Raw genomic sequence first — 26,070 nt, 5'->3', positions numbered from 1 at the left:
GTAAACACATCTTCCCAAATCAACTGATTTGGAAGTCAAGAGTTCCAGTGTTCAAGTCCTAGTAAAGGTAGTTATTTTTTTACGGATTTGAATACTAGACTACGGTGTTCTTTGGTGGTTGGGTTTCAATTGACCACACATCTCAGGAATGGTCGAACTGAGACTGTACAAGACTACACTTCATTTACACTCGTACATATCATCCTCATTCATCCTCTGAGATAATACCTGAACAGTAATTCCCAGAGACTAAACAAGAAAAAGAAAGAAGTGATTGATCACAAATTTTTTGAACCAGATTAATTGTTTGAGTGTAATGAAGGCTTTCTTTGGTTGTAATGTTGATTACAAAAATCAAATTTAGTATTGTTTTGTGTTCTTGTTCTTTTCAAAACAAATACAATAACTAAAAGTACATCAAGTGAATACAGAACAAAATATGTTCAATTAGACAGCTTTAGTTATTTTTTCATCAACATATAAGAAAAAAAAATCATGTATTTTTGTTTAACATGTTGCTTAACATGTTAACATGTTGTTTTTTGTTTATGAGGTTGTTTTTTTTTAGAAAAAAAACAACCTCATAAGAAATACTTTGAGAAATTCTACGTATACAACCCAATAAAGAATAAACCGAATTAGAAGATCAACTGTCAATCATAATAAAATAAATTCCTAGCCCAGAACAAAAAAAAAAAATTAGACAATAAATAAATCCAACACAATTAAAAGTAAGAGGAAACAATAACCAAAATAATAAAGAAACAGACAAACCTAAAACACAGACAAAAAAATAAATCAAATAATTACCAAAAACAAGAAAATAATACTCTCCTCTAAACAACTTTAAAGCATCACTAAAAGGCTGTAATAACCCAAATAAATCCACCTTATTAGGACCTTTACGATACTGAATATAACCTAAAACCTTCCGTTCAAATAAGGTAAAAAAAGCAGCACCCAAAAGAATAAAAATAAATAAAAAAAAGAACAAAATATAAACATTTACTAGCTGTAAAACTACATAATTAAATTCTAAATTTAAAGCACTTAAATCTGCCAAATTAGTAAATAAATTATTATATTACCAAACATCCTTTCATTCCAATTAGAATTAAAAAAAAGAAGATAGAAACCAACCTGGCTCACACCGGCTTGAACTCAGATCATGTAAAATTTTAAAGGTCGAACAAACCTAAAACTGTAAAACCTACCCCACAGAGATTTTTAATCCAACATTGAGGTCGCAAACAAATCTATCAATCTATCTATCTATCAAAGGTATCTAAATCTTAAAATCAAAATAAAGGATCAAAATTACATTTTTTTTTTTGTCTTCAGTCATTTGACTGGTTTGATGCAGCTCTCCAAGATTCCCTATCTAGTGCTAGTCGTTTCATTTCAGTATACCCTCTACATCCTACATCCCTAACAATTTGTTTTACATATTCCAAACGTGGCCTGCCTACACAAAATTACATAAATAAATGTAAAAAAAATAAAGATTAAAATTTTACCTGTCACCCCAACAAAATTTAATTTACAAAAAATAAAAAAATAGACTAAAAATTGTTGTAAACAAAATAAAGATCTATAGGATCTTATCGTCCTTCTTCAAAATCTAAGCTTTTTAACATAAAAGTAAAATTCAAATTAAATTAAAAAAATAAAGTATAATTTTCGTCAAACCATTCATTCCAGGCCTCAATTAAAAGACTAATTATTATGCTACCTTAGCATAGTCAAAATACTGCGACTAATTAAAATGACTGAGCAGGCCAAATCTTAAATAAATAACAAAAGGACAAAAGTTTTTGATAAACAGGAAAAATTAATTTTTGCCTAATTCATGATTAAAATTTTTAAATCTACTAATTTAATCATAATTAAAAATAAAATAATTAATTTAAATCCAGTAAAAAAACAAATTAATAACAAAAAATAATTAATCTACAACGAACTTAAAATGATAAAAGATATTAATCCAACAAAAAAACAAAAAAAAGAATAAATTATATAAAAAAAAGAGCTTATCCAACTTAATTTAAAATTTCAAAATGCAGAAAAAATAAATTAACAAAAATAAATTCTTGATTAAATCAAATTACTAGATAACCAGATATAAAAAAAAACTAATTTCATATCAAAACAACCCCAAACTTATAAATAATTATTCAACAGTAAAATGCAGTTCGAAGTAAATCTTCATTAATTGGGAAAAAAAAAAAATCTAAAAAATCAATTAACCCTGATACAAAAGGTACTAAAAAAAATAATTATTCTAAATTAAAATTTAATTAGCCCTTACAGTACAATTAATTAAATTTAAAAAAATTAAATTAAAAAGAAAGAAAGAAACAAAAAAAAAATTTTTCAAAAAAACTAACAGACCAAACAAAAATACATATTGTAAATAAATATAAGCCAAAGTCCGGTTCTAGATACACTTTCCAGTACATCTACTTTGTTACGACTTATCTCAATTTATGAGAGTGACGGGCGATATGTACATAATTAAGTGCAAAATTCAAAAAATTAATTAAAAAAAGTTACTATTAAATCCAAAATTCAAAATTAATAAAAATAAAAAATAAAAATAAAAATTAATGTATCCCATAATAACCTCCTTATAACTGCATCTTGATAAATCTAAAAATAGAAAAAGAAAATAAATTTTCATTACACTCAACGACAGCGATATACAAGAAAAAAAAGGTACAAAAAATCGTGGAATATCATTTAAATTACAGGTTCCTCTAAAAAAAACAACTTACTTAAGTAATAATACTATATAGTATTAGTATTATTATTATTTGTTTAGTAATAATATACTTTAGTATATTATACTATACTAAAATATATTATTACTTTAAAAACTTTTTTTATCAAATATAGAATTATTTGTATGATTATAAAATCAATTTGTTTACACATTCTCAAAATTAAAACAATGTGGCCTGATCGAGTTTTTTTCTCTGAGAATCACAGATATTAACAGCAAATTATCGATACCACATATCCAAATTAATTTGATTAATTATTTATGTCGATATAATTTTATAAAGAATTAAATTACTTACCAGTGAAAATTAATTAATGATCTACAAGTTGGATTCAATTTAACACCAAAAAAAAAAAAAACGTTAACTTCAGCTGTTAATGATTTCCAAGCAGAACTTAAAGTTGTTAATAATTAAGGTGTAAAAACTAATGATAAATTCCAAAAAAATACTATCATATAATTTCTTACAAATGAAAAATAATAGCTTAGATAATAATTTATGTAACATTTAACAAAACTCAAGGTTTTTGCTTAATTACAATCATTTTTTGTAAATTATAGTTTATTATAATGTGTCAATTTAAGGGTATTTAGTCATCACTTTAAAATATAATTGGTTGTAATAATAAAAATAAAAAATATATAAAAAAAAAATTTTTTAAAACCATTCTTATATTAAATGCACTAAAAAGTACATCATACAAAATATATATAAAGACTTTTACTATGACATAAAAATATGTAAAAAATGACTTTAATTGAAATATTTTATGAAAAAAAAAACATAATATGGCCATGAATCAATATAGAATATATATATATATATATATATATATATTCATTCTATATATAGAGTACACGACACTTAACTCCTTTACAATTAAATAATAATGTAAGAGAAAATTACAAACTTAAAATTACATAGAAATTTGTATAAGTATAAAATTTAGTATAATTAGAATGACTACTTGAACAGAAATAATTTGATTAGAGGTCACCTTCGCTAATGGAAAACTCAATACCAAAAATGATTAAATACAGGTGATATATCAGCTTACTAATTATTTATTTAACTGTTCTTAAATCTAATTTTGCCACATAACTCTAAACCAGTCATTAATAAATGAGTGGCCCAATAGTAAGTATACAATATGGTTTATTTAAATTTTATTATATTTACATTTGTTTAATACTGTTTAATATTGTAAGTGCTAGAAATATCTTCAATCAACTTTGCAACATTTCTCCAACCTATCCAAAACACTGAGATACTATTATTACACAAATTCCAGTCCGTATTTGTGTCTGTCTATAAATGCTTCTGAGAAGAACATTTTTATTTATTCACTAACATCTTGGGTTTCCTTTCAAAAACATTTTTCTTTACTATGTCCCAAAAAAAGAAGCCCATTGATTAAAAATAAGATGAACATGGTTGCCATTCAATGCTGCCTTGTTTTCTCAGCTGTGGATACATATTAAGGTGCCATGTTGTCTGAGCTGTGGGTAGAATCAAGGTATTCCCTTATTGCAAAAGCATAATGAGAAGATGCCTCATCTTACTGGTAGAGCAGTTCTAGTAGGACTGACCAAGTAATTTTCCAGCTGTCTTTTTTCCAGCTCTACTGAAAATGACATTATATAAGAGTAAAGAATAATTCTCCAATTGCCTTAAGTGATTTGTGCAGTGGGAACAATAAAAATCACAATGTAAACAATGTCATATGTTTTTCATTTAAGTAGCAGACTTCACAAGAGATTGACCACAACATTTTTAACAGGGTCATTAATTTAATGAATATTTTCTTTAGTTGTATTTGGAGTTTACAAAAATCAAACTGAGTATTGCTTTGTGCCGAATGACTAGATTAAGAATATTTTAAAAGCCTTTAAAAGGTTTATTAAAAAAGAACTGAAGCAAGAAGATTTGCCCAAGAAGGATTTGAAGCAAGATGAGTTTTCCCTGGTTCTAAGTTGTGGCATTGTGACATCATGCAACATGTTTAGGTAACTATTATCACTAACAGTTGTATTGTGAAGACTGGTTCATTTAAGAAATGAGTAAGGATATCAGTGCTGGCTAATAGCTAAAATTAGTGGGGGTGCTACTCCAAAAAACTTTCTGGGCCTTTTCAAGGCCATGGTTAAATTTTTCTGTAAAATAAAAAACAACAAAAATATTAATGAAATGAATGGCTGGAAGCAGAATAATAATCTAATTCTACACTTTATCACATTCAAGAATATGGTACATGGTTTTTAAGCATGTTGCACTTAAAACCCGTATTTGTTTTAACCGAATAAATAATAAAATGTCAGTACAGATAATATTTTTTAGTATTGTTATATAATAACTTAATAAAATGTCTGCTTACAAACACTGTAGTGTATGGTGCTTAATTTAAATTTCTATGTACTCAAAAACAAATACATAATGTTGTTCTCCTTCAATTTGCCCTTCTAGTTTTTTTGGACAGATTTGGCAATCAAAGAGCCCTTGCTTTCCGCCATCTTCTGATCACTACTGAAAAAACAAATAAACCACTTTCATATTCCTTCCACCAACTAAACTAGAAAAAGGAACAAACAAGGAATGTTCCATACACATGCGAAGTAAAAAAAAACTACCTTCCACCTGCATGCCAGGGTCATCTCTGCTGTTGCAACAGTGCTCTCTCTCCCTCATAGCCTCATGTGCAGCTACCTATGTACACATGCGCACAATAGCCAAACACCATGCCACTGGAACTGAGAAGCACACAGTTTCATACAAAGATTTTTGTAGCTGTTTCATAAACTGGGGGATGGCAACTGACATTAATCTTAAGGATTATATATTGTACAAGTATAAAGAAAGAATTTTTAAAAAAATACTCATTATATTTAATGTTATTGATAATATCAAGTGGAAATAGGGGTAGCTGCAGTTCCACAGTGCCTGTACACAAGTCGTCACTGAAAGATATTCATCTGTCTAATACACACAGTTATATGTGTCTGAAAACTTAAAAGAAGCCTAATCCGATTAGATAATCTTACCAAGAAAGTTTGGTTCAATAATAATAATAAATTAAGCATCATCAAACAGAATTTTAGTAGTTTTTCAGAAAACTGTGTAACAATCTTGGATGTTACATCAATTTCAGTATGACCTTACTATGGAGAGCTGCTATAAGATCCATGTCATCTTTTTTTGTACTTTTCAAAAATGTCAAACCAACTCTTTACCAGTTTCCTCTAATAAAAATGTTCTACAAAATCCATATCTGATACATTAACCACTGTACCTTGAAATTTATCTGTAATGCAATAAATGTTCAGATGTATTTATAAAGAAGTCTAAAATGCCCTGTGATATTTTCATCTTGTGGGAATTTTCGGTCTTCCAGTACTGTTCAGAATCTATTTTTTTTGTTGTAAATCAAGTTCATTGTCATTTTATATAATATTAGTAAAAAAATAAAATAAATAAGAAATTTAAAAACTATATTCCTACCTTTTTATTACTCTGTACATAAAAATTATTTAGTGTAATTAATATAAAAAAGTCAACAGTGAAACAATGTAATGTTTTTGTAGTCTCTTAAAACTCAAGACATGATTGTGACAATCATTATGAACATCCAGATGAGATAATGTTATTTGATTTTTTAATTTAAATTTACTATTTATATAATATGTAACATTAGAATTTATTTTACTTGCAATAGATTCTTTAAAAGATAATACAAATTCTGTGAGAAGAGAAAGTTCTTATTATTGGTTTAAATAACCAACCTTTTTTTGTGAAACTCTTTCATCTTTTTACACTTCTGATAACTGATAACAAAAAACTGAAAGAAGTTTAAACCAAAATGTTCTTTTGTACAATTCACTAAAAATTTTAAATACCATTCTTTCCTTAGGTTGATTGTTACATTCACCATATTATTACATATTACATATTATTGATTCACCTTATTATTGATTTTTTCTCTTCTATAAATGTAACTAGAGAATTTTAACAGACTCAGTACAGGATTCATCTGCAGAATCATTTTAGCAATATCTAATAGCAGATTGAGGAAATTACTTCATTAGTAGAACTTGGTGATGATTAGTACATATCCAGGATGTCTTTTTCCTATTCAGGGATTTTACAAAAATCTTAAGCAGTAGCCAGTATAGCTGTAAGTTAAAACCAGGCCTTATATTTCAACCTTCTCTAATAATCTATAGTTCAAATATATTTTGATGTCTGTTTGTTACTACTGGCTCCATTGTTACAGTCACAAAAGCCTAGTAGATCTGAAAGACATTATGCAGAATCTGTCTTAAGACTCTGTCTTAAAAAAGTATTTCAACATATATGTAAGCTGTGCAATATATATTGTACAGACTAGAGATTTAAAGCGATGTTTTGAAACAGAAACGATTGCAAATGCAATTACAGTTGGGCAATTCTGGGTAAAACATTTAGCTTGATACATACCTATGTACTCATTGACGACATTGCTACATGTCACGAATTTTGAACACAAAAATAAATAGAATAATCACAAATAATTGTTTGCTTGTTGATTTACTTCTTTTTTTAATTATTAACAACTATTAAACTGATAACAAAAAAACTTATTCATTGTTTAAAAGCTTACCTGAATGCCAAACTGAACAACCTCATTTTCTGTCAGATTGGTTCTACTGTTCTACTATTTATGTAGATTGGTTCTACTATTTATGTAATGGTAAAATATTAATAACAAATAAAATCTGAATAAAAATAAAGTCTGTGAAAAAACCATTTATTATACATCCACCAACTTTGAAATCTGATTCTATAGGACCAGAAACATACCATTACTGGATCGTAAATTTCCATCCGTACAAATTTTATTTCCGTAAAATAATTAAATGCTGAAGTAAAATATTTTTTTTTTTTTGAATATGTTCTACTTTCAAAAAAACTAAAAATTCACATAGGTGAAGGAGAGAGTTTCAGTCTTCGTTGTCTCCACAACAGAAAGTAAAAATATAAAACGAAACTAAACTGAATTAAAAAACTCTAACATTGTGGCCCACTTAAATTTACAAAAAATTAAATAATATAATTTTTAAATTGTTCTCTTTCAAAATGGGTTTTTACTTTCAGAAAAAAATAAATATATAAACATCTAAGAGGATCAAGTTTTCTTGCTGCCTATGGTTTCTAGCTCACCCCCCTCAAAATTAACTGAAATTTTCAAACAAAAGTTATTCAAATGTGTAAATCCAGAAGTACCAAACTCTTTGCTCCCAAAAGCTCTCTTTTCCAAACAGCTAATTTTAAACAAGTATAAGTATTGCAATTATTAAATCTTTCTTCTTGAAATGAATATACCTGAAAAAAAATTGAAAATCATATAGAAGTTGCTTATGTTTTTTTCCCCCCAAAGGGCTCATACCCATAATCCCCTTTAATTAACAAAAATTTAAATATAACAATATTGGAACTGTGTTTTTATTTTAATGTCTTCAACCTTCTGAAAAAATTAAAATTCATAATATTTTCTAAAAGGTTTAGTTTTATTTTCCTCCAAAAAGCTTCCTCAATTTAAAATTTAAAGCCTGGATATTCAATCTCTTTTTTCAAAGTTTTTTTTGAGGGGCCTATTTGATCTTTATGTATTAAAAGCTTGATCTATATTATGCTCCTAGGTACTCTATGTTCTTTCAATAACTCCATTAAAAGAGAAAAATTCGTGATATTAAAATTTTATTTCAATTAACATTAGTTTTCAAGGACATATAAAAACCTCAAATGTGTCAAAGAAGTTAATTAAAACGTGAATTATTTACTGCTATCAAATTATGAAAATTATGAAACTATTTTGTTGTTATAATTTTTTTTAAACTTTTTTTTTCTGGAGATAGTAAAACACTCAATCCCATTAATCATTTCTTGGCTTTCCTTCTCCTACCACAATACACTTCTGTTATGAAAATTTATAAAGCCAAGCAATTATTAAACAATTAATTGTTGAAATCTACGTTTGTAAAATTAAACTTATTTTTTTACATTTTCCTCAATGTGGTATTTTTATATCAAAGTGTTAAAAAAAATAACTAGAAGTAACAAGTTCATTAATTATTTTTTTTGTACTATTTTCATTAATTAATTTTTTTTACTACATAACTACACCACCAATTCTAGTACAATTTCCAAGGTAAGTAAACAATAAAGTTTTATTGCACCTATGGGTGTACGTACCCAGCAGTTACTACAACTTTTAAATGTTGACATACCTTCTATTTTTCAACATATCCCTGTTCATATTCTCCGTTGAGAATCAACTGTATAAATTTTATTTTTGATCTTACCATATACAAGAAACAATCAACACCACCTGTTGTCTTTCAAGAAAGTTTTCACCACATTCTCTCCAAAATAAACTCAGACACAATAGTATACACAGATGGATCAAAAGAGAATGATACCGTTGGATGTTAATTATTCTTAATAGCAGAATCTATGTGTTTGGTCTGCCTAATATTTCAGGTATATTTACTGCTGAACTGTACACTATCAATAAGGCATTGAATATTGTCAAACTTGTCAAATATTGTCAAACCAAAATACCATCATATATTTATTTTTAGTGACTTGTGTAGTGTACTCCAAGCTTTAGAAAATTTTGGTAACTGAAATCTATAATAAAATTGCTGAGTTGAACCACTGCAATGCATGAGTGAGTTTCTGTTGGATTCATAACCACGTGAGAATTCCAGGTAATGAAAGAGCAGATTCCGCTGCTAAAGACTCAGGTAATCAGTTTCCTTTTACCACTAGTGTTGCTATTTCTGACTTCATTAATTGTATAAAACAGTCTCTTCATACAAAGTGGTAAGATGACTGGACGGTTATCGTTGATAACAAACTCCGGCACATTAAAGATTCTGTGTTGCCATGGGACTCCTCATGCAGAAAAATTCATCATGAGGAAGTCGTTCTTAGTTGATTGCGATTAAGATACACCAGAGTCACACACAAGTACCTGATGTCAGCAAGACACGCACTTTTACCTGCACGATGCAACTCCCGCATACTGTGTGCCACATACTTGTGGATTGCATATGTTATGCGGTGCTGTGTTGTAAATTTAAATTACCCAAAAACATTCGCCAAATTTTGGGCAGTAATAAGGAAATTTTAGACCAGGTGTTGCTATTTTTACAAAATGTTAATATTTTACACAAAATTTAAAGTTGTATATATTTTTTTATTCTAGTGCTGAAGAATTGTTTTAACATTTTGTTTTTCTATTTATTTAATTATAATTTTTATTATTTTTTATTCTGTATCCAGAATGGGATCTTTTACACCCCTCTTTGACTTCTTTAAATTTATTGAGTTTTATTTAAATTTTATATAGTTTTTGTTTCCTTTTGAATAAATGTTACCTTATTAAGTTTCCCACTGTGATATTATTTATATGATTTTTGTGATATTAATTTTAAGTTTTTTAGTGATATTTTATCTGCGTTATTAGTTGTAAATTTTAGCTTTAAAATATTTTATTTTTTAACCTAGGTTTAGTTTTTTATGTTAATTTTTTTAGTTTTCCTGTTATCCGATTTGGGGTCCTTTACACCCCTCTTGGACTTTTTTAAATCTTTTTATTTTTTGTTAAATTTTACGTTTTTAGTTTTTTGCTTATTTTTAATTTTATTTTTATGGCTGTGATATTAATTTTAAGTATTTTTAAAAATAAATTTTTAGCTGTGATATTAGTTGTAAGTTTTTAGTTTTTAAGACAGTTTTCGTTTATAGTTTATCTTCTTTTATAAAATTTTATGCCGGGCGAAGATAACGCTAAAGCGTTTTTCGCCCAAAAAACACAAAAAAAAAAAATAATAAAATTTATAAAAATTATATTTTGCGCATGTTTGATCTTAGAAGTTTTTATTAGAAAAATATTTTCTGATTCTATGAATGATTGCAGTGTATGTGGTCTTGATTAATATAACTTTGTCTTGATGCTGATATCAATCTTGTAGACCAATATTTAGAAAATTGTACGTATATGTATAATTAGAGTATAGATTACATTATTGTATACTGTATGAAATATACAATACACAATACATGCAAGTATATACATACACTGTATTATATACAGTATACAATATTCGAGCTAATAAAAATTCTTAAGTTTTTCCGTTCAAGTATTCAATGTGAATATCATGTTGTACGCTTGTTTATCCTATACTTAATCGATATGTCTGGAGGAATGGAGGCGACAGCTATTTCAATCATGTACCTCAAAACGGGAAAATCAATAGTTAGCAAAGATATGCACAAAATCATGTATTAAACCCCAGAGTAAAAATCACACGGGTTCAGGTCGGGTGATCTTGGAAATCGTCGCAAATAAGCTGTCATCGGATCCATCTAGACCGAGCCAGCGATTAGAAAAAACGTCATTCAACCGATCTTGCACAGAGTTACGCCAGCGAATACACAATCTATCTTGTCACCGATCAGTGGCGGCTCGCGTATAGGCACTGTGGAACTGCAGCACCCCCTACTTCCACTTGATATTATCGATAAAATTTAATCCTATTTCATTAATTCTTTCTTTATACTTGTTCAATATATAATCCTTATGATTAATGTCAGTAACCATCCCCGAGTTTATGAAACAGATACAAAAATCTTTGTGCGGAACTGTGCGTTTCTCAGTTTCAGCGGCGTGGTGTTTGGTTGCGCACATAGGAAGCTGCACGCGAGGCTGATAGGCAGAGAGAGCACTGTTGCAACAGCAGAGATGACCCTGACATGCAGGTGGAAGATAGTTTTTTTTATTTCGCATGTGTATGGAACGTTCCTTATTCGTTCCCTTTTCTAGTTTAGTCGATGGAAGGAATATGAAAGCAGTATAGCTTTTTTTTCAGTAGTGATCAGAAGATGGCGGAAAGCAAGGGCTCTTTGATCGCCAAATCTCTCCAAAAACATTAGGAGGACAAAAGAGACGGTAATTAGTAAAAAATAATTACATATTTATTTGTATAAATAAAAATTTAAATTAAGCACCGTTCGACTATAGTATTTTTTTAACGGACATTTTATTAAGTAATTATCTAATAATACTAAAAAATATTATCTGTATTGGCATTTTATTATTTACTCGGTTAAACCGAATACGGTTTGTAAGCATAATGCGCTTAAAAACCATGTACCGTATTCTTGAATGTGATAAAAGTGTAGAATTAGATTATTATCATGCTTCCAGCTTTATACTCGATTCATTTTTTTCGGTTCTTTATTTTACAGAGAACTTTAAACATGGTCTTGAAAAAGCCCAGAAAAAAATTTTCTGGAGCAGCATTCCCATTAATTTTAGCTACGAGCCGCTAGTGACTTTGACGTGGAAATACTTACGGACACTTTGGTGAAAACTGGATTTTCTTTTTCATCCGATATTAATGAAAACATTTTTTCCTGATTTTTAAGTTTGATTAACTTTTTTCCCTGTTGTTTTTTTATTGGTTTTCTTTTTTATTTTGGTCTTTAAATTTTGTACTAACGAAGAGTTGGAAGAATTTTTATTATTTGTCCTCTTTAGTTAAAATAAAATACATCCTAAAACCTTTTTCCTTTATCAAAATTCTGATGTGGATACCACAAGACTTCCTTGTACGCCTATTAAATTACTAATTACAATTAATAATTGTATATATATATAATATATATATACAGTATATTTGTTATTACTGAATTATTATTTATTGTAATTTTTTTACAATCACAGGTTAATAATTATTAATAAATCATTATATTTAGATTTAAAAAAGTTAAAAAAAAAGGAAATGAAGTCGGATTCTCGCCGATGTGTCTTCCCCTTGAAAGATCCAAATTTTTCTTAATTAAAATTTTATTGAGTTATAACTCTAGAACCAATGTAGATAAGTACCACTTATGATATATCGTTGAAAAGCTCTCAATGAGGACTTATTACTGCAGTTAAGAAAAAGTCAATAATCCAAACGTTTTTGATTTTGGGCTTTTTTTGGACCAGTCGATTGCAATCATAAAAACAAAACCACTCGATACATACATAAAAACGTCACGCTGAAACTACTCAAAATAGATTCACAGATGATCAAAATGGATATTTCCGTTGAGATCTAAAAACCGAATTTTTTCACCACCACGTGCATACGCATGCGGGTGCATATGCTGTGTAAAGTACATTCAGTACACTGCACTTACATATATATGTAAGTTCATACGCACACACAAAAGCGCCTGCTTAGATATTATTAGCATGTTATTTTAAATTTGTTTGTTATTTATTCTGATATATCTTTATTAAATTTTTAAAGTAATTTTGAAGGAAGGAAAAGGGTGAGTTAAAATACAATGATTGAAAAAAGTTATTATGCATTTAATAAAAACTGAAACATTTCTCTTCCTTTTCTTTTAGCTTTTGTTTGCCTAGAATTTTTATTCCTTCGTTTTCATTTCGCTGATCATTATATTTATCGTTTTCGTCTTCTACTACCGCGTTATTTTCAAAAGCAAATCTACTATTCGATCGTTTTGCTACAATAAAACATACAACTTAGCGACTTTGCTATAGCAAGTTCGCTTCATTTATTTCTTGCTGTGTCTGTGGGAATTGTATCCAGTTATTTAAGCGATAATCTTGTCCATAACAAAAATTAATCGTTTTACCCCCAGTAGAACGATGGACACCGAAGTCCAGTGCAATCCCGCTTTGAAAACCTGGATCGCCAAAGAATCTTAAAAAATTTCCATTTTTTTCCTGGACAATAGACACCTCCTCAAGATTCAGGTAAAAATTCTTCTGCTATAAAATTTACAATTTCATTTTCAAACCTTAATATAGTTCAAATATGATTTAAAATAAGATGAGAGTTCTAGAGCAATAAAAGAATCTTTCTCTTATGATCTAAGGCTGCACAGTGAGCTAAGATTGACACGGAGTGGCAGTTCGAGATTGGAGCAGAGGGAACAACCAGCATGTTGCAACATGAGTGATAGTTATTGCTGCAAAATTTTGTTAAATTTGAAATAGTTCAGTGACGATAATAAAGAGTTTTCCTTTTAAATTTCTAATTTTATTATAACATTTTAATAAATATTAATCCATTGATTTTTATTGTAAATGGTACAATTATTTTAAATATAAAAATTTTAAACATAAGCTTGTAAGATATACGGTTTAACACATTTTTTATTTACCACCAACTTAGTATACAGATATTCCGAGAAGTGTTGCCAAATTTACAGGACATCAATTAAACAAAAAATTTAAATTAGAGAAATACTATACCTCTTTATTAATTAACAAGAGATTGTAACATCAAGATAATCACAAAATCAACAATTTTTTATGCAAGAATTATTCACTTTTAATGTTTAAAAAAAGAAAATGAAAATACCTTTTATAAATGAACAATGTTACTTTGTCTCCTGTTCACAAAGAACTCGCTGATCAACTTCTCGTACTTATATCAGATAACACAGAATATATCCCAAAATTATATCCCAAAACAGAATACTTGTGATGCGCTCTTTTCTCATTTATTACTGCTCTCGCACTTATCACACATTAAACAGAAACTGTCATTCTGCTGGTTCTCGATAGTATTTATATCTCCAGGCCTAAGGTCTGACCTGCAGTACCAGTACCTGACTTGCCCTTTTGTTTGTTCAAGCATAATGATAAAGCACCAGGTGGTCCAGATGAACTATGATTTTCATTCTTCAATTAAGTTGAATTCTGTAAACTACATTGTTGATTCTGTTCAATACAATGGTAAGGTCCTTTCAAATCGGTTTTAAGTTTCAGACATCTACTAACTTCCTTTCTTAGATGCTTGATCCACATTTTATCTCCTTCATGAAATCCAGCTGACTTTGCCTTACAAATTGTATCTTCCTTTCATGTAGTCACTAGCCAGTGGCCTTTAACTATTGTCAGGCATAATGAATGGATTTCTGTTAAGAAATTAACAGATTCCATTATGTATAGTATTATTGCTTTTCCTAAATGGCGAACCAAAGAGCAAATCACATGATAGCCTCAGCTCTCTTTCGAACATCATTGAATCGATTATAAAAGTACTTATAAAAATGTATCGATGATTATAAAAATTACTTGAGGATTAATTCTTCTCTGAACCTGAAAGTCAATTGGAAAACTCGTAGAGAATGGAGTACAGTTTACTTTAAATGAAAGAGGTATAATGTAATGAGATTGGATAAAAGTTAAACATAAAACTGCATCAGATTATAAAAACATCTGTAACAACCTTGCAACGAACATTTTTCAAATATGAAAGTTCTAAAAGAACTTTTTTAAAAGAATTTTTTCCGATTCATTTTAAATTTCTAAATATAGGTAATTGATCAAATGTATAAGAACATACATATGGCAGCATGACTGCATGTGATATTAATTTTCTAATTATTATTCTACAAAATTTAATTTTGTTTTATTCTCAAATTTACAAGTTTGTTTTTCACTAAACTGCTTGGTGTGATCACAAAGGGTGCCAACATTTCTACAGTGACAACCAAGTCAAGCAGGCTATCCTACAATGTTTCAGATGTACTGACAAATTTTTTTATGCCGAAGCCTTCCAGGCACTAGTTAAGTGCTGCGATAAAGCAGGGGGTTGAATGCTTTCTATTCATTCAAAATTTTAGTATTAATCTCACTCCACGGCACCATAACCAAAATATCACTAAAAAATGTCAAGTATTAAATATACTGTAGCCACCAGCTGATTCTCTATCCAAGTGCCTTTGATTGAATTTTCACTTTGGTTCCAAAACAAACAAAAGATTCAAAAGAATATAAGGTCATCATAGACATGGTTTTCAATTTCTCATGTATTCAACACCTGTTATTATATAGGAACAAATTTTAAAAACAGAAAAGGTTAAAGGGAATACTGAAGTACTAAGCCTATTTGTGTCTTAGAAATTAGTAAATAAAGTAAAAACAGATATTTTGTCGGGAAGGTGCAAATAATATTTAATTTTTCTGTACCTTTATTTATTTATTTGCCAACAATAACAAAAATGTAAATATAAAATACAAATTTGATACAATACAAACATACATTTTTTGATTAAATTTCAATTAAATTAATTCAATTTAATTTTCAATTAAATTAAAATATTTTTATTTTACAAATTATTATTATTATTACTACTATTATTTAAAAAATTTATTTAACAAAGTTATTAATTAATTAACAAAATATTAAATATAAAATGCAAAATTCAATACAATACAAACTAAAAAAATGTATATGGTGCGAGGTTCATCAGTTGAGTATTAATATAAATAAACTGAGTTCATGTAATAGTCAAATTTGAATGATATTCCTCATATTTATTTATAGTTTCATTTCTTAGTAAATAAATATCATAAATTGCTCTTAATTTAGATGGTCTTATGTTATGCTGAATGTGACCTACACAAGCGACTCCAGAAAAGAAGAGAAAATGGCACACAGAGTGACTCCAGAAACAGACAGGAAAAGGCACACCTGAGCCACCCCAGGAACACACACACATACACCCCTCATCCACACACACACACACACACACACACCACATATTTATTCACATACATCCACCCCCACAATCACACATATTCATACATACGACATTCATCTTTAAGTGACTTTATGTATCTGATCCTCTAGTGCCTAGAGTAGCTCCGGTCACGTCCTCTCTGTCCTGGAGTGGCTCAGGTGGGTCGATTCTCTCTGTACTTGCATGGTTTTGGGGGCTGGTTCCTCTCCGCTGACAAAACCTTCCAAAAATAAACTACATTAAAACATGAAGGCAAAATATTCCTTTATCAGTTTTTACAAAAGGTGTTTATCATAATTTTTATTTCATATTAAACTATGTTTAGAATACAAGGGAGAAAATGAAATAAGTTATAATTTATATTATATCATTAAAAAAAAATTTATTAATTTTGTATTAGATTAAATAATATTATATGTACTGAATTTATCTTTTGGAAAAAAATAACCAAAAATAAGTTTAAGAAAATTATGAATTTATTTTGCACTAACCCGGTCAGGGCTTTGCCAACTGGACCCCTAACGCATTAGCTATTCTCACGGTTGTGATAATATATTTTAAGATATTCAATAAAAAAATTAGTAATTTTATTTCATTATATTTCTGTTACCACGATGACAGAAAGTTAATGAAGAAAGAATTAATTCTTTTTTTTTAATGAATATCTTTAATTCACAATTTCACCCCCAAGGAGGCTAGGGCCCCAATCTATGGCTTAAAACCTATCTTGTTATAACCTGAATGTATTCTGAAAATTTGAAAGCGATCGGTCGGTTGGTTCTCTGTGAAAGTTTGTGGATCTGTTTCTTTGAAACAGTTTTCACCCCCAAGTTTTCACAATTTCACCCCCAAGGAGGGTAGGGCCTCAATCTATGGCTTAAAACCTATCTTGTTATAACCTGAATGTATTCTGAAAATTTGAAAGCGATCGGTCGGTTGGTTCTCTGTGAAAGTTTGTGGATCTGTTTCAAAGAAACAGATCCACACTTTCTTTCATATTACTTAGTAATATATTAGATAAACCCCCAACACACTTAATAAAATGAAACTAAATATGGATTTAAAAAATATTATTGGTGTACATATATAAATAAGTAGCCTGATTCAATTAAATCTTTCAAAAACACTTTTTTATTTCAACGTAAATTATTCTCTTTCCATTTTTAGTTTTGCTGAAAATAACAATAAAAAACGTGTACATAAAATGTAGTTTACATTTTATTTTAAATTATAGCCTGAAAAAATAAAATTATTATACAATGACAGGAAAATATTGCACATGAAAATGAAAAATAATAAACACAATATATATCGAATTACAGTACCAAAAAATTTCCCCTGGTGAAATGAGGTCATATGAAATCTTTATGACGTTATATATCGGGTAAACTTGATGGTTTCTTATGTTACATTATGTTTCTTATGGTGGCAAATAATGTTAAATTTTATGAAGCATTACAACATAAACACTAGGAAAAAAGTTTTGTTCTGTTTGGTTTTAATATTAAAAGTTGATTTTTGTTGTTTTTCATCAACTTAATTGCATCAGTGTTCTATGTTTTATTCTAGTGCTAACCATTATTAGTATTTTAGTTTTAATCTTAGTTCTTTTATCTGTTTGTTATCCGAGAAGGGGACCTTTACACTCATTAAATTTAAATATAAAAAGAAAAACTTAAAATATTCACTTCTTATGTTACAAATATTCTTAATGAATGTTTTGTACAAGCAACCATGTTACTTAACGCTTATTTATTAGCATGTATATACACATATCCTTTCGAGATCATAGGATGCAATTTCCTCTAAGTTTTTTGGCAGTGAAACTCAAAAAGTCTTAAGAACGACTCTTGAAATTGGCAGGAAATATCTAGGGGAAAACTGTTTCTCTCATGGGCAATTTTATGCATCATGCTCTAGGGTGAGCTCAGCCAGTGGTCTATTCAGAAAGATTAGTAATGCAATTTACTAATAAAATCTTCCCAGAATCTACGCTAAACTCAAACAACATTATTCATTTGCATGTATGTACACATATACTAACAAAAGTTACATCTATGTATGTATTTATATATACATTTTATTTTTCCTAGAGTACTTTTTTCAACTCGTGCACATTTCCTACTATTTGTGTTCATTTCTTTTTCAAATTTTGTACTTTTGAATAATTACTCAATTTTTGTAATTAAACAAAAAAGTAAGCTTTGCGTTGGGAAATTAATCTTTGTATTCATGTTAAAAAGTTCTAATTAAGTATTTGCGAGCGAAATAAATAATCAGAATAAGCATGACAGAATATGCTAGTATATATAGGTTAGAGTATAGTATTTTTCATATAAAATCATTATTACTGGTATGTATTTCTGGAATAGTAGTTATTCTAAGAAATATTTATTATGCTGAAAAGCCTTTGTTTCATGTGTAATCTTCTTTAGTTTTGCAGACATTATGTTAGAATGAACATTTAATGTAAAGCCTCGTAATAACATCATTGAAATAAACAAACACCTAAGTTTACCTAAGTTTCAAGGCTATTAAAGCCTTGAACTTGGTTTGTTGGAGAGCATATCTGACACAAGTCTTGTACTCATTCTATTGTGAAAAGAATATCTGTAAGTAAAATAATTAATTTTTAAAGTAATAAATCAGTTCGTTTTTCAAAAATATTATTTGTTAAAGAACATTACTCTACAGAATGTAGAGAATAAGTGTACATTATTCAAAACAGTGATTTTTATGTTGTGTTATATATTTGAAGTATGTTAACTCTAGATATAACGGACATTTTAGACAAGCTAAGGAAAAGCCCAATGTTTTAGTGCATTAGATCTCACCTCTGGTTTTCATTAGGGAGAGGTGGACTCGAGTAGCAAAGAGAAAACAATGTTCTCTACTGAAATAGGACACCAAAAATTTTAAAAATTTGATTTAAATAATAGCCCACCAAATAATGAATAATATATGACGTGGAATTCAAAATGAAATTTGTCTTGTTCATCTTGACGATATTATTTATTCGACTAGTTTAGAACAAATCAAATTAAAAATTTTTATAGACTTAGATCTGCTAACTTCAAAATTCAATTAGATAAAACAGAATTTCAATGAAAAGAGGTAGCATATTTAGGACACTTATGGAGTTAAACCCTTTCCAGATTAGATCAGTGTAATATTAATATTATCCGATACCAAGGACTGCCAAAGAAATTAAAGGATTTTTAGTTTTATTAGAATACTAATTTACTATTTTTTGTAGAATAAAATCTACAAAAAGTTTTTCTAATATAACAAAAATACTAACTAAATGTTTAAAAGAGTGCAAAAATAAATACTGATGACACAAAATATATAAAATGTTTTGAAATGTGTAATATTTTGTCAAATGAACCGGTACTCCAATATCCAGATTTTATGAAAGAATTCAACCTTACAACAGATACCAGCAGATTTGCTATCAAAACTGTATTGAGTCAATATAAAAACAGCATAGATCTACCCAACACATACACAAGTTGGACTCTCAGTGATCACACCAAATAGAATTATTCCACAATCGAAAAGGAATTACTCGCTCTAGTTTGTTAATTACAAACCATCTTTACAAAAGAAAATTTAATATATCTACTGATCATAAATCTTTACAATGGCTATTTCCTATTAAGGAACCAAACTCCTTAACTTTTAAGTGGCGATTAAAATTAGAAGAATCTGACAAAGAAATAGTCTACAAGAAAGGAAAGGAAAATCAAATGCAGATGTGATATCAAGAATACAGTTAAATATAAATGACAAAACAGACAGAAATTTTGAAACCATGCCAGGAGATGAAATAGATCAAATTATTAATGAAACTGTTAATTCATACTTTCCAGAGTTGGATGACCGATCAATGATTGTGAATGTTGATGACAGTGGAAACTGTGAAGAAACTTAACCAATTGACTTACAGGACAAAGCAGGCAATTTATGAAGGTAACAGCGGCAAAAATATCAACTGATGAACCAGTTAATTTTGGAAAAATCAAATATTAAAATTATTAAAAAAAATAAAACGCATAAAATTAAAATATAAAAATAATAAATAAAAGTATTTAAAAATATATTTTTATTAGTATTTTTTAAATATAAAAATACTAAATATTATAAAAATAAAATAAAAAAATTTTTAAATAAAATTATTTGATAATATAAAAATTAAAATTAAAAATTATTTTGATAATAGTAAAAACAAGGTTAACAGTAGAAATACCTGAATATAAATTTATTAGTGATATTATAAATTTTATAAAAGAATTAATGTAAATTATAGTTTGCGTATTTTGAAAATTAAATTTACAACTGTTCGGTTGCACACCTGTTTCTGCAGCTGTTTGATTACAACTGTAAGCAAGTATATTAAGAGTTACCAATTACACTTAGTAAGATGTATAAATACAGTTTTAAATATCAGCAATGAAGAAGAATTGCAAGAAATAATAAACAATTATCGTTTAGGTAAAATTAATCGTAGAGGAATGACCCAAATATTATGCCCCAAATTTAAAAGTACATATCCAAAATTTATAATAGCAAAATAAGTTAAAAAAAAAAATACGAAAGGATTCCTTCGAAATTTAAAAATGAATTTGACTCCAACACCTTCTAAAACACTACAAATACTTCACATCCACAGTGATTCTTTTAAAAAACTAAAATTTTTGTCAATTGTAGATAGTTTTTCTAGGTATGCACAAGAATATCAGATTGCAAGTTTACAAGCAACCGAAGTAGATGATAAATTATTAAATTATTTTACACCTCACGGAATACCTGAAACAGTTATATCTGGTAATGCTACCAAATTTAATAACAGTATAATAAAAACAGTTTAATGCAAATACACAAAATTAAAATACAGAATGATTCAAAGAAACGAGAAATTTCGAAAGTTTTGTTGGTAGCTGTGGGCGATTGGTACCACTTGATAAGTGGCGCCAGCCTCTCTAACCTAACCTGCCATTTAGTTGTCATGGATCCTTGGAGTGGTGCGCAACATGCATTTGCTATCAAAGCGTTTTACAAAAACAATGACAGTGTGGAGGGAGCGCGTAGAGAATTTCGCCGTCATTTTAATTTGGGACGGCACGACCGTGTTCCATCATCACATACAATTAAAATATGGATATCTAATTTTGAGGAAACTGGTTCGGCAATGAAAAAGAAACCTCCAGGCCGTGAGCGAACCGTCCGTACACCTCAGAATGTTCAAGCTTTACAAGATGCTGTCACACGAAGTCCACATCGGTCAATCCGTCGTCTCTCAGCATCTTTACAATTGCATAGTTCAAGTGTTCGAAGAATGTTAGTGAAGGACTTGCAATACCATCCATACAAGTTGCAGATCGTCCAGAAACTGAAACCGAACGATGCAGTTGTGCGAGTACAATTCTGTAACGTAATGCTTCAGAAGATAAATGATAACGAAGAGTTTGTTCACGAACTGTGGATGTCAGATGAAGCACATTTCCACCTCAGTGGATTTGTTAACAAGCAAAATTTCAGATACTGGGATACTGGGCACAAGAAAATCCTACGCAGCAAACCAGCGTCCGTTGCACAGCCAGAAAGTGACCGTGTGGTGTGGTATGTCATCTTACGGTGTTATAGGCCCTTATTTTTTTTGAGGATGACAAAGTCTTGCGATCACAGTGACGTCGGCTCGTTACGTAGCCATGCTTGAAACCTTTGTTGTGGAACAACAAAAGAGATTTCCACCAATTCTTAACACAGCCTGGTTTCAACAAGACGAGTAACGTCACATACTGCACGAATATCGGTGGCAGCTGTACGCCGATTGTTTGGACAACGTGTATTTCACGAAATGGTGACATTAGATGACCTCCCAGATCGCCTGATCTCTCAGCTTGCGATTACTTTTTGTGGGGTCACCTTAAAAGGAAAGTGTTCCACAGTAGACCTGCTACAACGGAAGAACTGAAGGCAAAGATCCGAGAAGCAATTGCGGAAATTCCAGTTGAGATGTTACGTCAAACCATGAACAATTTAACGAAGAGACTTCGTGAGTGTTTACGTAGAAGAGGAGGTCCCCTTCAAGATGTCAACTTTAAAAAATAAACTAGAATGTATGTATCCTAAAATGGCAACATTTGTACAATTACATGAAATAAAATTCATTTTCTAAAAAAAATTTTTCATTAACGTTATTTTATAAACAACCACAGCATTAAAACTAGCAACAATACAACATAACACATTGAAATCAAAACAGTAACAGCCTTCTACAATATTTACATTCAGGTTTACACAAACATTCATGTCTATGCATCTCTATTCACTTTTGTGTTTAAACATGAGTTTATGTGTACGAGTCATACTTTAAGTAACAAACTATCTAGAATATAAGCTATCTCATTATAGACATATCAAAATATTTTGTATAATAGGCCTACATTATTATCTGAAAAAATACATGCTGTGAATTTTTGGAAACATTGTTCATGTGTTTTGAGCGTCATGTGTTTTAGCACTATTGAATAGTGTTTTTAGCGGTTTTGATGGCATGATTACTCATCGAACCCTTTGAGTAACAAAATAAATTTTATATAGTTTTAAAGTACATAAAAAGTACTTACTGTGGTAAAAGTTTCAGATTTTTGCCACCTGTACTACATGTGGTTTTTGGGCCCCCAAAATGAAACATTTTCAAAATCGTATGATTTGGTGGCCATTTTTTTTTTTATAAGTACTACTAGTACCTAGGAGTTAAAAGTTAAAAAACAGGCCTGTTACCCTAAGCATTATTTATTTTTGGCCCAAAATTTGAAAAAAAAAAAAACAATATGTAAATGTAACTTCAGTAAACATTATAAGATTTGGTTATGTAACAAAATGAATTTTGGGTACAATAAGATGAAGTTCAATCTTTACTCTTTCCAAAAAAGGCATTTTTAACCTCTGTATGATGTAAAATAAGAATGCTACATACAGCTCACGGAAAAACTGACGAAAATGACTGTTTTTACTTGTTGGCAACTTAAAAAATAATCTATAACTCAAGAAAACTTTTTTTAAATATAACAAAATTTTTTTTGGCCACTACAAGGTGGGTAGTTATCATATACCAAACATCATAAATAAAGCGGAATAACCCTAATCAAAAAAATAAGTTGAGCTTTTAGAATCTAAGCTTTAATTCTCTAATACACTTTCTCGAAACTAACACTAAATTGTGTTTCCTTCCATACTCATCAGGAAGAGATTGAAGATTTACATTTTGAAAATATTAATTTAATGTACTGTAACAATATTTCTCCTGAGAGGGTCAGGATACACTTCATAATGAACATAATTTTATAGGATGAAGACTATTCATTGAAAAAATGAAAACTAGTTTTAACATTATGCGATGTGCTGTGACAACTATCGCTTTTGCAACTATCATGACAGAAATACAGGACAATATGAAAAATTGCCTTTTTTAGTGAATCGAAAGGAAAATGTTTTCATTGTAGCAATGTTGGTCATCTGAAAGAAGGTTATAAAATGGACCTGTATGGAAATAGGCCATTGCCTATATATTTGCTTCTCATTAGAAGAGTGGCAGACAAAATCATGGATGGTCATGAAGCTGAAAAAATCATTGAGATGAAAACAGCTGAGGTACAACAAACTGATCAACAAATAATCATAGTCATAATAAAGAACTTTGTGTCAATGGAAATTCTTGTATTTCTGAGGTAAATACATCTGAAATTAATAATATAATAGATTTGTTAAGAATCAGATAAACTACATACTCGATAGTGGTTGCACTGATCATATTATGAATGAAGATACATTTTTTGATGAATAGTTGGAAAAACCAATTGATGTAAATTTTTGAGATGGTCGCATGTTAACTGCCACAAAAATAGGCAAAATAATATAGTATTTCAAGTTTATGGAAATAATAGTGAAGTGACTGTTTAATGTTTTTTAAGTGAAAGAAATGAAATAAAATCTAATAAGCTAATCTAAAGTAACAATGAAAAATAAAATAGTATCTTGTGGTTTCTAAAATTTGTAAGCAATATAGGGAGTTGGTAGTTATCACTATAAAGGCAGGGAATTTAAATTATATGATGTTATATTATTTATAAACAGAATAAAAAAATTGATGTCATTTTAATAAACAATGAAAATAAAAATAAAATGACAATAAAAAAAAAAAATGGCATATGTTGGGACATATAAATTTTAATTATTTAAATACTTTATACAAAAATGAATTAATTGGTGTACCAAAAAAAATAGAATCAGAATATATGAAATGCATGCTATGCATTAAAAGTGAAATGGATAACTTACCTTTTGAAGATGAGAGAAAACAATCCAAAGAAATTAAAAAAATGATTCATAGGTGTTTAAATGGGTTTCATGTAACAACAGGCAATTATGGTAAAATATGTTTTTATCACTCACAAACGATAATAGTAAACTAGTAAAAGTTTGTTGTATTAAATCTAAAGTCTGAAGTTTGTAACTGTTTCATAGTAGTAGAAACTTTGACTGGTGAAAGAATTTAAGCCTAATATGTGATAATGGTAAATTATGGTAATATGTGTCTGAATGCAAATTTGTATCAGTTTGTTAGAAAGAAAGATACACAATGATTCCATGCCCACCTTGTACTCAGGTTAAACATTGTAGCAGGAAATATAGCAGATCAATTACGGACATGACTAGGTGTTTTTTGGCCAAAATAAAAATTAATAATACTTATTGACCAAAGGTGATTCAAACAGCACCTTACTTGCAAAACAGAACTCTACCTAAAACTAATGAATGTAAATGACATTATGAAATAATTTTTGATGAAAAAATTAATGTCAAGTTTTTAAAATTATATTGCAGTTGGATTTTTGTGAAAATATAAGATTGTTTAAGAAAATACAAATGGCATAATAAAGCAAAATTAGGTATACTGTTATGAAATACAGAAGTAGGCTACTGAATTGTAGTAGATAACCAAATAATAAATGCTACACATGTTGATGTAATAGAAAAGAATATAACATGTATAGGTTTTAAAAACAATATAATTGATGAAGATAAAAATGAATCAAACAAAAGCAGAGATTCAGATTCAAATAGTGAGTCTGAAGAAAATGAAAGTAATGAGAGAAGAAAATAAAACTAATGATGAAAGTAATGAGACAGATTAGATAGTCAGTGAGAGTAAAAAAGCCAAATAGTGTCATCATATAAATGATGATTTTGTAACAAATTTTGTGATGTAACTGTACTAAATAAAGATTTACGGAGGCACGTTGAGTATAAATAAAATAAAATACAAATTTAAGGGCACCATGGATCTGTATCTAACACAATGTTAATGTTTATACACTTCCATCTTAATCCAAATAAGGTATACATCTAATCTTTTTTTTTATTTTAAAAGTTGATATTTTTTACATATTTAGAATGAACAGCTTTACATTTGGTGTAAGAATACAATTTTGATAATTAAAAAAAGTTTGTTTCCATTAAAAGTTTTCATTTTTTTCTCAAAAAATATTAAAAATTTTTTAAAATGGTAAATTCAGTTGAAAGAGCAAAGTGAGTTAGTTGTACATTCACAAAAAAATTCAAGTTTTACTCAATTATAGTAGCTGAAAAAAGTGTACCTAACTGCAAAAAAAATCAAGTTTCGTAA

At 28.8% G+C, this 26,070-nt stretch overlaps 1 protein-coding gene across 1 annotated transcript in view; it reads right to left on the bottom strand.

The window, feature by feature from the left end:
* LOC142322748 (putative sodium-dependent multivitamin transporter) overlaps positions 1 to 3,216 on the bottom strand; it is a 46,861-nt gene extending 43,645 nt beyond the window's left edge. Inside the window, exon 1 of the mRNA XM_075361823.1 lies at positions 3,081 to 3,216. The gene's annotated coding sequence lies outside the window, so the exon portion shown is untranslated. The remainder of the gene's footprint in view (positions 1 to 3,080) is intronic.
* Positions 3,217 to 26,070: the final 22,854 nt, after the last annotated feature.

This window comes from Lycorma delicatula, chromosome 1 (genome assembly GCF_047948215.1).
Source record: "Lycorma delicatula isolate Av1 chromosome 1, ASM4794821v1, whole genome shotgun sequence".
Classification (NCBI taxonomy): domain Eukaryota; kingdom Metazoa; phylum Arthropoda; class Insecta; order Hemiptera; family Fulgoridae; genus Lycorma; species Lycorma delicatula.
The sequence above is the reverse complement of the archived record's forward strand: the minus strand, read 5'-3'. Positions and strand labels throughout refer to the sequence as shown.